Genomic DNA, 6,573 nt, shown 5'->3' with positions numbered 1-6,573 from the left:
ATTAAAGTTAAAAAATTGTAGGATAGTAGTTACTTTTGCTACCCACTGATTGAGAAAACACAGATGTATATATATATGGTTAATTAAAAAAAACAACAACACTCCTTGCCTGGATGGAAGTTAAGACTCAGAGGTTGGAAATCACTGCTTCTCTAACACTGCAATATCTCTAAGGAGCCCAGCTTTGCAGATGATTTTCATCTTAATCAGATTGACATTCACCAGTAATTCCAGCCCAAAACACCTGTGCCTGATGTCATGGAGATACGTACATATAGCACTTCACTCAACAACAAACCATTCTACTACATGTGGGACATGTACAAAAAAGATCATAGAAAACAGGGGTTCTCAAACTACGGCCCGCAGGCCACATGCAAATACAAATATTGTATTTGTTCCCTTTTTGTTTTTTTACTTCAAAATAAGATATGTGCAGTGTGCATAGGAATTTGTTCATAGTTTTTTTTTAAACTACAGTCCGGCCCTCCAACGGTCTGAGGGACAGTGAACTGGCCCCCTGTTTAAAAAGTTTGAGGACCCCTGGAATAAGCTATAAAGCAAAGCAATAAATTTCAAAGAACTAGAACGACACAGATCAAATTCACTCCTATATAAGTTAATGATAAAAAATTAACTTTAAAGCTCTCCGTATGCTTAATATTTTTAAACATTTAAATAACTCATAATTCAAATTAACACAAAATTTGAATTATTATAACCAAATGATATTTAAAATACTATGTATCAGCAATTGTGGAGCACAGTAAAAGGAAATGTCAAGGAAGACATCATTTTAATGCTCATAATAGGAAACCAAAGAAGGCTAAAAAATTAAACAACCAACTTCAGAAGTTAGAGAAAGGAACAATAGAAGAAATCAAACAGAATAAAAAGAAGAAAATAATATGTATAAACACAGAATAATAAAGGATCAAGAATAGACAAACTGATTAAGGAAAAAGAAACATGGTTAAAAATACAAAATTAGGAGCACAAAAAGCTATATCTAAAAATATCACAGATGATTTTTAAAAATTAAGAACACATTAAGAACAATTTAATAAAAAATATACTTGCTAATAATAAAAACAAACAAATTTGCTGAAAAAAATTTACTTGCCCAATTTACCCCTAAAGAAAGAGAAAGTCTGAATGGTCTCCTAGTCATTAAAGAATTTCAATCTGGAGTTAAATTCTACCAATTAAAAAAAAAATAAGCCCATATTTTTCTGAATATATTCAACATTTTATAGAGCTATAAAATGAATCCCTATTCCCCAATTGTTCTTCAAGGCCAAAATATCCTTGATCCAAAACCAGAGAAAGACTTTGCACGAAAGAAAAATTTTACTGCAATCTCACTTATGAATATATATGAAGAAAAAAAAATCTTAAAAATCTTAAACAAGTCAAATATAGCAGAAAGTAAAAAATATGAACTCCTGCTCAGTTCAGGTTTGTTTCTGGAATATAAGGGTAGAATTCACATTAGAAAATCTCTAACTATAAATCACCATAGAATAGATTAGAGGAGAAAACCATCTAGTCATCTCAATATTGCAAAAAGAGCAGCGACGGGAGTTTTAAAAAGGAAAAGAAAGCGTTTAGCAGCCGGCAGGGGACTCTCCTTGGCTGCAGAGGAGCCTAGTGAGCACTGGCAAAGGAGCTCCTTGCAGTGCTCTGTCCGCAGCTGGGCCTCTTCGATCAGAGGTCACTGTGATCCGGGGGCCTGGTCGCCATGAACCCACCCCTCCCTTCTCCTGTTCGGGGAGCAGCACTGACTGACAACCCCACCTGCCACCTCTGGATCCACCACCACTCTCCCCTGAGGCTGCACATCCCTCAGGCTGCTCCCAGCCAATGACTGACAGCGGTGGTGACAGTGCGAGCCCATCTTGCAGGTGGGACTGGTCTAATGGACCGCTTGGCCTCAAGGATTCCCCTCTGGCCTAACGAAAACTCTCCTGGCTGCACTCAGTCTGAAACCCTCCCTCCCTCCCTTCCTTCCTCCCTCCCTTCCTTCTTTTCATCCTTCCGTCCCCCTTTTCCTTTTATAGGGGTCATGCTTGCACCCCATTCGGAAGGCTCTCCTTAGCTACCTCCGTTTTGTTCCCTTGATCCTTTGCAGCGTGTCTCCCCACACAACTCTTGGATGTCTCCCCATCTAAGCACTTGTTTCTTGGAGACTCTCAGCTGACGCTGTTGCTGCTCCCACGCACATGGCGCTGTGTCTGGAGGCCTGGCCAGTGCAGTCTGCAAGGCCTGACGCGGGTTTTAGGTACACGAGGGTAACTGACTTTCCTTGGCTCTCTCTGTGCGTTTCTGCTCCCACGTCTGTACTTGAGCTGCTGCCTCCACTTTCCCCAGCCTCCACTTCTGTAAGTCTAGTCCATCCTAGGAGATCCAGCTCATACCAGGGGACTGACTCCTCCTAACCCCCAAATCAGAATAACCTCTCCCTCTACTACAGTCAGCGGCACTCCGTGGGGCTACAGCACTGGTCACCATGTGTCACTCATAGCTTATTTGTGTGCATGATTTTCTACCAGATGATCCATTCTTGAAACAGTGGCCTTGGCCAGATAACTCCTGAAAACTGCTCATGGCAGTAAATCTTAGAATGGAAGCAAGACTGAAAGCTGGCCTGGCTGGCACGGCTCAGTGGTTGAGCATCGGCCTATGAACCAGGAGGTTCGATTCCCAGCCAGGGCACAGGCTTGGGTTGCAGCCTTGATCCCCAGTGTGGGGCGTGCAGGAGGCAGCCAATCCATGATTCTCTCTCATCATTAACGTTTCTCTCTCTCCCTCCCCCTTCCTCTCTGAAATCAATAAAAAAAATATTTTTTAAAAAAGATGGTTCCACATGGACTAGGCTGCACTCAGGACTCCTCTTCACATCTGTCCGACTCCCTCTTGCTGCAACATCAGCGTAGTGTCTCTTTTGGGGGGAACTGGGGCAGACAGATGTGGCCGGCAGGCCCTCTCACAGAAGGAAAGCCAACGTTCCCGTTATGCTTAATCCAAGATCCTCGAGGTTGGCCAACACGAGCACTTTTAAACCTGTAACAGCACCGGGTGGCCTTCCTGAGCTGTCCCCGGGGAAGGCCTGCGACTGCTGGTGGGTTTGCACTTCTCCCGCGTGTCATGCTGCTGTAGGCTGGGCCACTTGCTTGGCGCAGGAGAGGGAAGGGATCGGGGATGGGCACTTGGAAAAATTCCCGAGGTTAGAGGTCAGCACTTCCCCTTCCTGCTATTGAAGTGCAGGCCCGGGCTTTGCCAATGCCCCTCGGCCACGACCTCTCCAGCCCGCAGGTTGGCCCTGTGGTGCGCCAGCCTGGGAATACCCCCAAGCCCTTTCAGAGGTCACCTCCTGAGAAAATTCTGGAGAAACCTGTGGGCTGGGGCCCTGATTCGTGCACCACCAGTAGCCACAGCAAATGCAAACAAACAAGACGTGGGCACCAGGGCGTGCTGGCATAAGTGGCGATAAATTTAGCTCTCAGCTTTGTAATGCTGACAAGGAGCATGCCAACAAACTTAATTTTCCTCAGAAATGGCTTGTTATTGCCAAGCGTCCTGTTCATCTGATAAGAGAGGAGCCGAGGTTTGTGTTCTGCCACACACTGGGTTACTGTGGATACCGGTGAACGGAGCCATCCCGGGATGAGGGGGCGCGAAGGGGGCAGGGTGGACTTGAGGGTCCTTAGCTCTGAGTCTCAGACGCTGAATGAATGAAAAATAAGCAGACAGCACACACACTGACATGCCTCACGTATTCAGGGAGCTGGCCCACCCCTAGCCCTTGGTCCCTGTGTTTTCTGGGTTTTAGAGAATAATCAACTTGGAATTTTAAAGGCTTGAGCTTAAATCCAGGTCCGGAGTTTGTAGTTCCATCTCATTTTCCATGGCTTTGAAATGAGAATATCACTGGCAGAAGGCCTCTCAGCTAACAGTAACCTTAAATTGCTCTTATGGACCCCGAACAGTCCAACCCTGAGAGGCTCTGATAAAAGGTTCCTTTGTAATTTTTATGAACTTCGAAGGATACTGTGGGGACCGCAGGGTCCCACACTGCACTGTTTCAGGGACACCACATACGCCGTGTCCACATGAATTCTGCAAAGCAGTGGCTCTGGATACCATTAAATGGTATTTATACAAAAGTACCTCCTACTTATTTTTAAAATATATTTTTATTGATTTAGAGGGCAAGGGAGAGGGAGAGAGAAACATCGATGATGAGAGAGATTCATTGATCGGCTGCCTCCTGCAAGGCCCACACTGGGGGTCGAACCCACAACCTAGGCATGCGCCCTGACCTGGAATTGAACCATGACCTCCTGGTTCATAGATCGACACTCAACACCAAGCCATGCCAGCTAGGCATACATACTATTTATTGATAAACTAACACAATTGTCGCAAATCCATATAACAACATTGCAAGAAGGAATTATCTCCATTTTAGAGATGAAAAATCAGAGGCTGAGAAAAATTCAGTACCCCACAGCACTCCAAATAACAGTTAATAACTGAGGATAAGGGAAGAAGGGTTGAAATCTGCATGATTTTAAAACGTGGGGTTTTCCCACTATTTTGTCAGTATCAAATACCTTTGTAGTAAATGGGTATTTTTTCACCCATTCAACAGATACTTTTTAAATGCCAGTAATAATAGTAGTCAACAACTCTGAACCAGGCTGAGGATACAAAGAAGATCAGCATTGTCCCTGAATAGATGAGGGTTAGTGGCAAATAAGACAATAGCTAATACCTTTGGGCTTACTATGCGACAGACACTGTTCTATGTTTTATATCACTTAATCCTCGCACCGACCTGCTGAGGCAGATGCGACCTGCGTCTGTTTTACAGAATCTGAGGAACAACAGTACCTGGCTCAGGACCACACAGCTGGTCAGCGATGGAGCCGGGAGACAGCCCAGGGAGTCTAGCTGCAGCGGTCAAGCGCTCACCCGCTAGCAACGCCAACATTGACCACGCCAACCATTATTTCGCACCTGCTGTGACCATCGCCACAAAATAAAGGCATTGTGGTAAAGCATATCAGATTGCACTTACTTATTTATACTCAAAGGGCACTCATATCTCAGCTCTTATTCAGATCTACGTATGCCCTTATGCAGAGAAAGAAGTCTAGGCATAGTTTGTATGTGTGTTTGCATGTATGTGCTTTAAAAAAAAAATTCTTAACCACTATCATCTCTGAGTAGTAGCATTTCAAGTGATGTTTAAAAGTGCATTCGTATTAAGGTGATTTGCACTTGCACTTGACTTGTACGTATTAAGATGACCTTCATGTGTGCTCTTTTTGGGGAGCCCTCCTGGCCCTCGTCTGCTCTGGGGGTGGGTGAGAGGAAGCAGGGGCACCGATCACATTAATAAACACAGTGACCTGGTGAACCTCAATTCTGAACCTTTTACTCCAATTCCACACCCCCACCCCCCACCCCCAATTTGCCCATTCTTAAAAACGACTGATCACTTCTTTTCTGGAAAGGCAAAACCATGATCAAGCCAGAATGCTACTCACTGTCTGAGCTTTTCTGAAACCTGAAACACACACACAAAAAGGGCCCATGCCCAGAATGTACAGCTTGGTGCATTTTCACCAACTAGACACGTCCATGTAGCCAGCAGCCAGAGGAGCACCCGGCCAGTGCCACCCAACGCTTCCCTCAGCACCTCTCCGGCCATGGCCCGACCCTCCGCTCAAGGGCAGCCCCCTCCCGCTCTCTAACAGCAGAGGCTGCTGCACCGTGTTTGAACTTTAGCTGTAGAACCTTTCAGTGTGTCCTCTGTTGGGGCTGGTTTCTTCCAGCGTGGTGTCTCTGAGACTCGTCCATGCTGTTGCACAGAGGTGGTTCTTCATCACTGCTCCATAGCAACCTACTGTGTGTGCGAAGTTTTTATCAGTTTTTATTCATTTTTATCAGTTTTTATTCATTCTCAACACAAGAAGCTAAAAATACTCAGGTACTGATGTAATTTTTCTTTTTCCAATTTCCTAACTCCCTCGAGTGGATTTTCCCAAGAGTTTTTCAGGGAAACATCTTAGAAAAAAAGATGTTGGATTCCCGTTAGGTCTGGTTTGTTTAGATTTTTCCACAATGGGAGGCGGAATGCTGCCCGGGAAAGGCATCCACCGCTTATCTCCCAGTTTGCCAGTTGGTGTGACCAACTTCCTGTACAATCCCCTTGGTGCTTGAAGACAGGAAGAGACGAGAGACGCTGCTGTCTCGGCGCTCCTGTCCTGGTGCCCAGACCAAAGCTGGGGCCAGCCCCGAATGTGACCTCGTTTTCGCTGGCCTCTGGGGCTGCCCACTTCTCCTGACCACCGTCTGCCTCTCCGAGGGCTCACGAAGGAGCGTGTGGTCATGGCCCTCTTCTCCATCAGTAGGCCCACACCACCCAGCAGTGACTTAGCTCAGTGGGTTGCAATGGTTTCTCCATCGCTTATCCACACAGCTGGGATCTTCGAGACAGCACGATAAGGCCATTTCCCAGACTCTGACATGACCCCTTGTGCGTGCTTCTGCCTTTAGATCAGA

This window comes from Myotis daubentonii, chromosome 18 (genome assembly GCF_963259705.1).
Source record: "Myotis daubentonii chromosome 18, mMyoDau2.1, whole genome shotgun sequence".
NCBI classification, from domain to species: domain Eukaryota; kingdom Metazoa; phylum Chordata; class Mammalia; order Chiroptera; family Vespertilionidae; genus Myotis; species Myotis daubentonii.
Note: the sequence above shows the minus strand (reverse complement) of the source record.